The sequence below is a fragment of the Symphalangus syndactylus genome, chromosome 19, assembly GCF_028878055.3.
Source record: "Symphalangus syndactylus isolate Jambi chromosome 19, NHGRI_mSymSyn1-v2.1_pri, whole genome shotgun sequence".
NCBI classification, from domain to species: domain Eukaryota; kingdom Metazoa; phylum Chordata; class Mammalia; order Primates; family Hylobatidae; genus Symphalangus; species Symphalangus syndactylus.
Genome location: NC_072434.2, coordinates 23,660,366 through 23,671,480, shown reverse-complemented (window position 1 = coordinate 23,671,480; position 11,115 = coordinate 23,660,366). Strand labels below are relative to the sequence as shown.

Below are 11,115 nucleotides of genomic sequence, written 5' to 3'. Positions count from 1 at the left end.
TATTACTCTGAGCTTACCCTTCCTTGGCCAATGTAAATCCAGATACATAAATTTAGTATTATTGGGGAAGGAAGAAGACCCTGACCTTGATTCTTTATACATGTATGTCTAGTTAGGAATTTCTGAATCCTCTTATTTGACGTTAAACCTAGATTTGTTGACAATTGTCAAGTGGGGAAGAGCTATTTTATATGAACCTATAAGAAGAAATAAGAATTAACTCATAGCATTTAGGAACAGAAGCGTAATGCCCCAAAGGGAGCTTTTGGTTGCTGTCTTCCTTCATTTACCTACTACTTTCAGGTACGATATTTCCATCTTTCTTATCTATTCAACCTATCTGTTGGTCAGTGGAGTATCTTGCCAAATAAAGGAAAATAAAGGTATTGACTTTTAAAAAAAAGTAGATATCAATAACCAAGAAGAAAACGAACATTCCTTTTTTTTTCTTGCAGATGCAGAAGACATATAACAGCTGTATTTCTAATGGCAGAAAAATTGACTCTTAGGTGGCAAGGCTGTGAATTGCTGCTCTACAATATCATTCAGACATCGGGTTTACAATCCATTTCCAAGGAAACATGTTATTTATCATTTCCCTCAATGTCATTAATCACTTTTCAAGATGTATTTCTATATCCCATCTTGTCCTCTCAAATTGATTTATCTTAAAGTCCAATTAATGACTCTTCAAATCCACTTCAAAAACAAAATTATGTTCAGATAATAGTTCTTTTTTCTTGAAGAATATAAATCATAGTAATATATAAAAACTGAAATCTATAACAGAAGAGCAATGAATTTGTTTGGAACCTAAATGTATTTGGCTAATACTATGATATTCTGAACTGAGCATTCTATTGCAAAACAAAAAGGACTCAAATAGAAGCAACTCATTTGGGAATTATATTGTTTACATAATTCATATTTTTTCTTTTTTTTCACGTGAACAGTTGCCATTAAAGATGAATTAAAAGCTTGCCACTCCTTTGGAATAATGTATGAAATGACATTAACCCTGGGAGCAAAGAACTCTTTGAATTTGTCATGACTTTTCTCTGCCCTTTCATGAAACTAAATGCAGGGTGATTTTTGGCCACTGACAGGCTAGCCACTTTTGGAGTAAGACCAGTGAGCAAATTTGATTTTAAAACTGACCACGACTTTTCATTGACATTTATAGGCAGAGACAGATGTTAACTTGTAATAAATTTGAAAGCAGAATTTTATTTTCAGAGCCATGAACCAAATATGAACTTTCCAATGCCGCTTCCTCCATTCAGGCATAACTTTTCAGTATTTATTGTAATTTGGTCTGGCAATCTACTAGAAATTGTTCCAAATCAAATTAGTTGAAATATTGCAATGCCATCTTTTAAAAATATTGAGATTTAATTCAAAGGCCATACAATTTACCCATTGAAAATGTACAATTTAATGTTTTCTTACTATATGCACAGAGTTGTGGAACCATTACCACAATCTAATTTTAGAACATTTTTTATCACCCCCAAATGAAACTGCATACCCATTAGCAATCACTCTTATTCTATCCCCCATCCTTAGTTAATGACTTCCTGTTTCTAGAGATTTGCCTATTCCAGACACTTTTATATAATGGAATCATAAATTGTGAACTTTAGTGATAGTCTTTTTTTTTTTTTTTTTTTAAGATGGAGTCTGGCTCTGTCGCCCAGGCTGGAGTGCAGTGGCACGATCTCAGCTCACGATAGTCTTACTTACTTAGCATGTCTTCAAGGTTCAAAAATGTTGTAGCATAAATCAGTATTTCATTCCTTTTTGTGGCAAATAATATTTCATTTTATGGATATATCACATTTTATCTATCCATGTGTAAACTGATAAGCATTTGCATTGTTCCCACTTTTTGACAATTATGAATAATAGTACCGTAGATATTTATACACAAGATTTTATATAAATGTGTAAGTTTTTTAATTCTCTTGGTTTTATACCTAGAAATGAAGTTGCTGAGTGTCATAGTAACTCTATGTTTAACATTTTAGAGAACTATCAAACAATTTTGCAAAGCAGTTGCACAATTTTACATCCCCACCAACAATATATAAGCGTTCCCATTTCTCCACATTCTCTCTAACACTAGTTGTTGTCTACCTATGTAATTATAACTATCCTGGTGGGTATAAAGTGGCATTTGATTGTGGTTTTGACTTGCATTCCCTAATGAATAATGTTGTTGAACATCTTTTCAGATGTTTTTTTGCCAATTTGTATATCTTCTTTAGAGAAATACCTATTCATAGCCTTTGTGTACTTTTAAATGTGTATTTGTCATTTTATTGTTGATTTGTAAGAATTCTAAATATATTCTGGATACAAATCTCTATTAGATACGTAATTTACATTTTTTCTCACTTTATAGGGTTTCCTTTTTACTTTCTTACAATGTTTTTTTGTGATGCAAAAGTTTTTAGTTTGACAAAAAACAATTTACCTGGGTATTTTCCCCTTTGGTTGGTTGTACTTCCAGGGTTGTATCTAACAAGTCATTACCTAACTAAAAGTCACAAAGATTTACTTTATAAAGTGTTTATAGTTTTAGCTATAATGTATGTCTGTGATTAATTTCAGTTAATGCTGTGTATGGTATATAAAATGGGTTCATCTTCATTCTTTTGCATGTGGATTTTCAGTAGTTCCAGCACAATTAACTGAAAAAAAAAAACTCCATTAAATAATTTGACATTTTTGTTTAAAATCAATTGACCATATAGATAAGGATTTATTTCTGGACTCAAAAGTCTGTCCCATTGATTGATATATCTATTGTTAGGCCAGTACCACTCTGACTTGATTATTTTAACTTTGCAGATGGTTTTGAAATCATGAAGTGTGATTCCTATAACCTTATTCTTTTTCCAACATTATTTTGGATATTCTGGATCCCTCGAAATTTTATAAGAATTTTAGAATTAGTTTTTATACCCAGGAAAAAAAAAAAGCTGAGATTTTTACAGAGATTGTGTTGAATCTGTAGATCATCATGGGGAGTAATATTGTCATGTTAACATATTAAGTCCTCTAATCTATAAATGTGGAATATTTTTCTATTCCCTTAGATCTTATAATTTATTCCAGTAATGTTATACAGTTTTCTGAATATACATTTTACAATTCTTTAAACATATTCTTAAATATTTTATTCTTTTTGATGCTATTGTAGATGCAATTGTTTTCTTAATATTATTTTCAGATTGTTCATTGCTAGTGTGTAGAAACCCAGTTGATTTTCATCTATTGGTCTTGTATCCTGCAACCTTGCTGAAACTGTTTACTAGTTCTAATAGTTTTTTAGTGGGGTCCTTAGGACTTGCTATGTGCAAGGTCCATCTTGCTTCAAGTAGAGGTAATTTATTTCTTCCTTTCCAATTGAGTATTTTACTATTACTGCTAGCCTAATTGCTCTGGGTAGAGCAATGGAAGTATATTGGATTTTGTTCAAAAAAAGATTACCTATTGACATGATCATGATTTCTGTCCTTTATTCTATTAATACAGAATGTTTTTATATGTTAATTCAACCTGAGATAAATTCCATTTGGGCACGGTGTGAATTTTTTTGTATGTGTTGCTAGATTCAGTTTGTAAATATTTTGGCAGAGATTTTTGTGTCAATAATCATAAAAAATACTGGTACAGTATACCCTTTCCCTGAGTTGCCTTGTCTGATTATGGTATCAGGGCAATACTGGCTGCATAGAATAAGGGCATAAGTGTTTCTTCCTTTTCCATTTTCAGAAGAGTTTGTAAAAGATTGGTATTAACTTTTAAATGTTTGATAAAAATCTCCAATGAAGCTACCTGGAATGGAAATGTTGTTTGTAGACATTTTAAAATTCCTAATTAAGTTTCCTTGCTTATTATAAGTCTGTTTAGATTTTCAATTTCTTATTGAGTCAGTTTTGAATGTAACTTTTTAGGAACATGGTAATTGTATCATAGATTTACTGGCATACAGTTCTTCACAGTATTTCCTTATAGTAATACTTATTTCTGTAAAGGCATTAGTAATGTCAACTATTCATTCTCAATTTAGCAATTTGAGTCTTCTGTCTTGTTAGCATGATCATAATAGCTAAATGTTTGTCAATTTTGTTGATTTTTTAAAAAATCTTTTGGTTTTGTTCATTTTCTGTATTGTTTTTTCTCTATTTTATTTATTTCCACTATAATCTTTATTATTTTCTTTGTTCTGTTTGATTTGGATTTAGTTTGACCTTTTTTTTCTGGTTTCTCAAGGTGAAAGTTTAGGTAATCGATTTAAAGTTTTTCTTCTTTTTTAAATACAGGCATTTACACAACTAAATTTTACTCTAAGCATTGTTTTAGCTGTATACCACAAATTTTAGCATGTTGTTTTCATTTTTTATCTTAAAGTATTTTCTACTTTGTAATGTCTTCTTTTACTCATTGGTTATTTAGGAGCACATTGTTTAATATCCACATATTTGTGAGTTTCCTGAAGTTCCTTTAATTGTTCTAACTTAATTCTATTTTGTCGGGAGAACATACTTCGTATGATTTCAACACTGTTACATTTGCTGACACATATTTCTTAGCCCAGTATGTTTATTCCGGATAGTGTTCCACGTATGCTTGACAATGTATATTCAGCAACTTGGAGTGTTCTGTAGATGTCCATTTGTTTTAATTGGTTTAAAGGGTTCTGGATTCTCATTGGTCTTCTAAATAGTTACATCATCGAAAGTAGGCTATTAAAGCCTCCAATTACTATTGTTGGATTGCCCATTTCATGCCTTCAATTTTGTTAGTCTTGCTTAATGCATTTTGGGGTTCTGTTGTTAAATACATATATGTCTATAATTATTATCTTCTTGATGAATTGACCCTTTTAATGATAAAACATCCTTCTTTATCTCTAGTAACTTTGTCTTTTTAAAAATTCTTTTTTGGGGGGCCGGGTGCAGTGACTCACGCCTATAATTCCAGCACTTTGGCTGAGGCGGGCAGATCACGATCTCAGGAGTTCGAGACCAGCCTGACCAACATGGCAAAACCCCGTCTCTACTAAAAATACAAAAATTAGCTGGGCATGGTGGTGGGTGCCTGTAATCCCAGCTACTCAGAAAATTGAGGGAGGAGAATTGCTTGAACCCAGGAGGCAGAGGCTGCAGTGAGCCAAGATTGTGCCACTGCACTCCAGCCTGGGCGACAAGAGCAAGACTCCATCTCAAAAAAAAAAAAAATCTGTTTTTCATAATATTAGTATAGTCACTCCAACTCTCTTAAGATTGCTATTTGCATGACACAAAATTTTTCATTCTTTAACTTTCAACCTATTTTTATCTTTGAATCTAAAGTGTGCTGCCAACAGACAGTGTGTAGTTGAATCTTGTTTTTTGCACAATCTAACAATTCCTGTCTTTGGTTAGATTGTTAAAAACATTTGCATCTAATGTTATTAATATGGTTTGACTTATGGCTGTCATTTTGCTTTTCATTTTCTATATGTCTCATGGTTCATTCTTCTCTTCCTCCTTTACTAAACTGTCCCTTCCAGGGAAAAACTGCTGCCCTAGACTGGGAGGTGAGAGTGAAGTGAACTTCCTTTTCTTGGCTGAATCCATTGAGAATAGCGCTTAAATCACACTGAGCTGGGGATCAGGCATGTCTTTAATATACCAGACTTCCATAGTTCTTACTCAGATTTAGTATTATAGATTTTCTTGAATAAATATTTCTCCATTTCCTCTATGTTCTTAGGACAGTTTCCAGTGACTAAAATTTTTTTTTAACAATTTTCACCAGTTACAGTTGTTTCACTGGGGAGAGGGTTCACAGAGGTCATTACACACCCATCCCAGAAATATTTCTGCCATACCATTTTATATGTCTTCTGAGGAACTTGAGGCAATGCGCATAAGTTCTTATCAGTGTCAGAGCAATACAAAGTATATCCAATATATGCTTCTGGGATTCCTCATCTCTGATTTTCAATTTCTCTTCTGACATGGAAAAATATAAAGAAAGAAAGGACATCTGGGCACTTCTTTTTTACTTTATACTTTCAATTGATGAGTTGGAAAAGACGGTGGAACTGAACAACCCAAAGCCCTGCTAGAGATTTTCAGCTTTCCACAGCTCTCATTAAAAGTGTTGCTATGGCCAGGCACAGTGGCTCACACCTATAATCCCAGCACTTCAGGAGGCCGAGGCCAAGGCAGTGGATCACTTTAGACCAGGAGTTTGAGACCAGCCTGGCCAATGTAGCAAAACCTTGTCTTTACTAAAAATACAAAAATTAGTTGGGCATGGTGGCGCATGCCTGTAATCCCAGCTACTTGGTAGCCTGAGTCATAAGAATTGCTTGAACCTGACAGGCAGAGGTTGCAGTGACCTGAGATCACACCACGGCACTACAGCTTGGGTGACAGAGTGGGACTCTGTCTCAAAGAAAAATTAAAATAAATAAAGTGTTTATATGTAAGCATAAATCATATTCATAACAGCACTTTTTGGGTAGACTGATGGTACTTTTATACCTCCTGAATTAAAGTTCATATAAATGTGTGCTGGAAATGTCTAGACTGAAATATGATGTCTGAACCTGTCAATGTCTGAGAGAAACCTGTTATATCTATCTGAATAGTTTAGATTTGATCCTTGCCCCTAATTCTTGTAGAGTTCTTGAAAATGTACTACGAATAAGGCCTATAGCAGCAAAACGACCTTTACTGTAAGGTATATGTGTCATAGTTGCTAAAGAACAATATTAGAAGTACATAAAAAATTCTACCAGGAATATGAGTCACTTTTGTCTCTAATAAGGTATCTGTTAAGAATATAACTCATAATCTAATAAGAGACAAGTGGCAAATATAGTGTAAATTTTTATTTTTTAAAAAAATGGTATTTTAATTTTCAGCTCCAACATGTAAAGAGCTTTGAAGTTGTCACTTGGGGACTTACAAGAAAAAAATAACTGAAAAAATTGGGGGGGAAATAATTTTCTTGAGGTTGCAGGGCAAACCAGCTTTCAGAAATCCAGAAAGATGGACAAGTTCACAAAAACAGCTGAATTCAGTTGATCTGGTGCAGAAGCTGCTGGAACTATAAACTTGTAGAGACAGTTAAATAGTAATGTTGATGAATAGATGAGGGTTAAGTGTAGACTTCCTTCAGAGTGAAAGACGCCTTGGGGCTGCATTCTCAATACTTTCATGGAAATCCAGCAGATTTGAAAAGCCAAGAAAGCTCACTTCTTATTTTTGGCAGGAAGAGGTGAAAGATACCTTTTTGAAGTATGACCAATGTGTTCTCCAGATGAATAATAAAGGCCCATAGTCCAGTGAAAAATATTTCACCAGAGCTTTATCTCACATACGCAGAAAAGCAACTTCAATCCACCTCTAGCCTTCCTGTGTCATCCAAGGTGCCAGTGGGTGGTGGGGAGGGAGCAAAGGTGAAAAACTTAGGTCACAGTACAGGGACTTGTTATCAAAGAGGTTTCATGACTTACTTGCTCATGGTCACATGTCCAGTTGAAGTATAAAAGCATATTTAGTAGTTTCAAAATAGACATTCTTGAGGCTTCTAATATAGAACTGAATTTAAAACAAAACAAAAATAGCTTTTTTTTGCAACAGGCTTGCCACCAGAACACAGGTATTGTAAAAACCACCCCTAAAAGCCACAATGGAAAATGAGTAAAATTTGTATCCACATGGTTGTCTTGGACCCCAGGTTCAGGAAAGTCCACCACTACCATCCATCTGATCTATAAATGTAGTAGCACTGACAAAAGAACCACTGAAATTTTTGAGAAGGAGGCTGCTGAGATGGGAAAGGGCTCCTTCAAGTATTCCTGGGTCTTGAATAAACTGAAAGCTGAGCCTGAGTGTGATGTCACCATTGATAGTCCCCTCTGGAAATCTGAGACCATCAGATACAACTATCATTGATGCCCCAGAACACAAAGACTTTATCAAAAACTTGATTACAGCCACATCTCAGGCTGGCTGTGCTGTCCTGATTGTTACTGCTCACATATATGTCACAGTAGATGAATTTGAAGCTGGAATCTCCAAAAATGGGCAGAGCCATGAGCATGTCCTTCTGGCTTCCACACTGAGTGTGAAAGAACTAATTGTTGGTGAGCAAAATGGATTCTGCTGAGCCACTCTACAGCCAGAAGAAATAAAAGGAAATTGTTAAGGAAGTTAGCACTTACAGTAATTGGTTACAAACCTACCATAGTAGCATTTGTGCCAATTTCTGGTTGGAACGGAGATGACATGCCAGAGCCAAGTGCTCACATGCCTTGGTTCAATGGGTGGAAAGTCACCTGTAAAGATGGCAATGCAGTGGAACCACACTGCTAGAAGCTCTGGATTGCATCCATTCAAACCAATGCCTTCAACTGACAAGCTGCATCTGCCTTTCCAGGACGTCTACAAAATTGGTGGTATTGATAATGTGCCTTTGGGCTGAGTGGAAACTGGTGTTCTCAAACCCAGCATGGTGTTCCCTTTGCTCTAGTCAATGTTACAACTGAAATAAAGTCTGTTGAAATACACCATGAAGCTCTGAGTGAAGCTCTTCCTGGGGACAGCATGGGCTTCAATGTCAAGAATGTGTCTGTCAAAGATGTTCATTGTGGCAATGTTGTTGGTGACAGCAAAAATGACCCACCAATGGAAGCAGCTGGCTTCACTGCTCAGGTGATTATCCTTAACCATCCAGGCCAAATCCCTGCTGGCAGTGCCCCTGTACTGGATTGTCACACAGCTCACCTTACTTGCAAGTTTGCTGAACTGAAGGAAAAGATTGATTGCCATTCTGGTAGGAAGCTGGAAAATGGCCCTAAATTCTTGAAATCTGGTGATGCTGCCATTTGTTGATGAGGTTCCTGGCAAGCCACGCATGTTGAAGACTCCTCTGACTATCCTCCTCTGTGTCCTTTGGCTGTTCGTAATGCGAGATAGATGGTTGCGGTGGTGTCATCCAAGTAGTGGACAAGAAGGCTGCTGGGAGCTGGCAAGTTCACCAAGTCTCCCCAGAAAGCTCAGAAGGCTAAATGAATATTATCCCTAATACCTGCCAACCCAGTCTTATCAGTTGTGGAAGAAGAGCCTCAAAACTGTTTGTTTCAACTTGCCATTTAAAAGACTGGCTAATGATAATAATGCATCATAAAACCTTTAAAAGGAAAGGAGAATGTTTTGTGGGCCATTTTTTGTTTTTTTGTTTGTTTTTTTGCATGTGGCAGTCTTAAGTTATTAGTTTTTTAAAATCAGTGCTCTTTAATGAAAACAACTTGACCAAACATCTGTCACAGAATTTGAGACCCATTAAAACAAAGTTTAATGAGAAAATAAATAAAAAAGGTTTGTAAAATAAAAATAAAATTCTTCATCAAACCTAAGCCATAAAAATACATACTTTTCCCTGAGTCTTTGGGTCTTCATTTCTGAAAACCCCCATATCATGTAAAACTTATGTTAAATAAATTTGTTATGCTTTTCTCTTGTTAATCTTTCTTGTATATGGGTGAGAGAAAGATATTACTTTTTCTCATCTATAAGTTCAAAATACTTATTTTACATTGAGACATAGCAGCAAATATTTGTGGATCAGCACAAGTCTCTGGAACCAAGTCTACTGGAAAGAGTGGTTGATCAAAGTATTTTTATTTGGCCAGTGCCAAAAAATAACTATAAAATAACTAATTTTCAAATATGTGCTATAAATTAGTTCTAAATAAATGTAAATATTGAAAATAATTTAGGTTTCTAATTAGTCTTTGCAGATTGCATCAACCTAGAGAATGTATATATGTCACCATAAGGGAAACAAGCTGTTTCTACTGGTTCAGCTCTCATCTTCGGAATTGTTATCCGTAATGACACTTCTAGCTCCTGCTCCAGTCTCTCTGGAATACTCGGGAAATCTCAGAAGAGGTCTCATATAGTGGCCTTCAAAGACATTATCAGGGTACTTACCATTCAGTATGCACCTATCTGACTCTGAGGATGGCTACAAGGATCTCAGGTCTCTTTTTGCAGAGGCTCCAGGCCTGTACCCAGGGGAAATGACCCTCCAAAAGTGGTAGTTCTTGCTCCTTGCTTGAATTTCAGGGGATAAATAGAAGAAAATGGTCTAGATATTCTGAGTAATTTACATTATGATCACCTCAAGATTATCTTTCCATCTGTCCTTGGGTCAGGCTGCATTAATCTCTCTTAAAATAAAATTTTTCCCATGAAAAGATTAGTCCATCCTATAATAGAGCTAAAGAAACCTTCTAGATATGACAAATTATAGCTATTTTTTCAGCTTTAGTTACGTATTTGATTGGAAACCTCTTAATATATTAATACAGGTAAAACAGTATAATTCAAGCTTATTGGAATTTTTCTTTTTTTTTTAGAACATATGTCCCTTTTTAATTTAACTTTTATTTTAAGTTCAGGGGTACATGTGCAGGTTTGTTACATAAGTAAACGTGTGTCGTGGGGGTTCGTTTTACAGATTATTGTATCATCCAGCTATTAAGCCTAGTACTCATTAGTTAGTTTTCCTGATCCTCTCCCTCCTCTCCACCTCCACCTTCCAATAGGCCCCAGTGTGTGTTGCTCCCCTCTGTGTGTCCATGTGTTATCCTTTAAGTCCCACTTGTAAGTGAGAATGTGGTATTTGGTGTTCTGTTCCTGTGTTAGTTTGCTAAGGATAATGGCCTCCAGATTCATCCATGTTCCTGCAAAGAATATGATCTTGTTCTTTTTTATGGCTGCATAGTGTTCCACAGTGTATACATACTGCATTTTCTTTATCCAGTCTACCATTGATGGGCATTTAGGTTGATTGGCTATTCGAATTTTTCTATAGGTGCTATTATTTTCCTAATAGAAATATTTATATTTAACACATACAAAAAACCATATAAAACAGAAAGTAAATAGGGTAGTCTGTTTTACTCTAGAAGTTTCTGACTTTCCAGCGCATACTACCAAAATATATACCATTTTTTCCAGAGCAGTATAGCAACAACTTATTCAAGATTTTGAATATTGTCTTTACAAAGCTTATTATACATCATAAATTAATCTCCTA

At 35.1% G+C, this 11,115-nt stretch overlaps 1 pseudogene; it reads left to right on the top strand.

Moving 5' to 3' along the window:
* Positions 1–247: 247 nt before the first annotated feature.
* Positions 248–9,098, top strand: LOC129458230 (elongation factor 1-alpha 1-like; annotated as a pseudogene).
* The last annotated feature ends 2,017 nt before the right edge of the window (positions 9,099–11,115 follow it).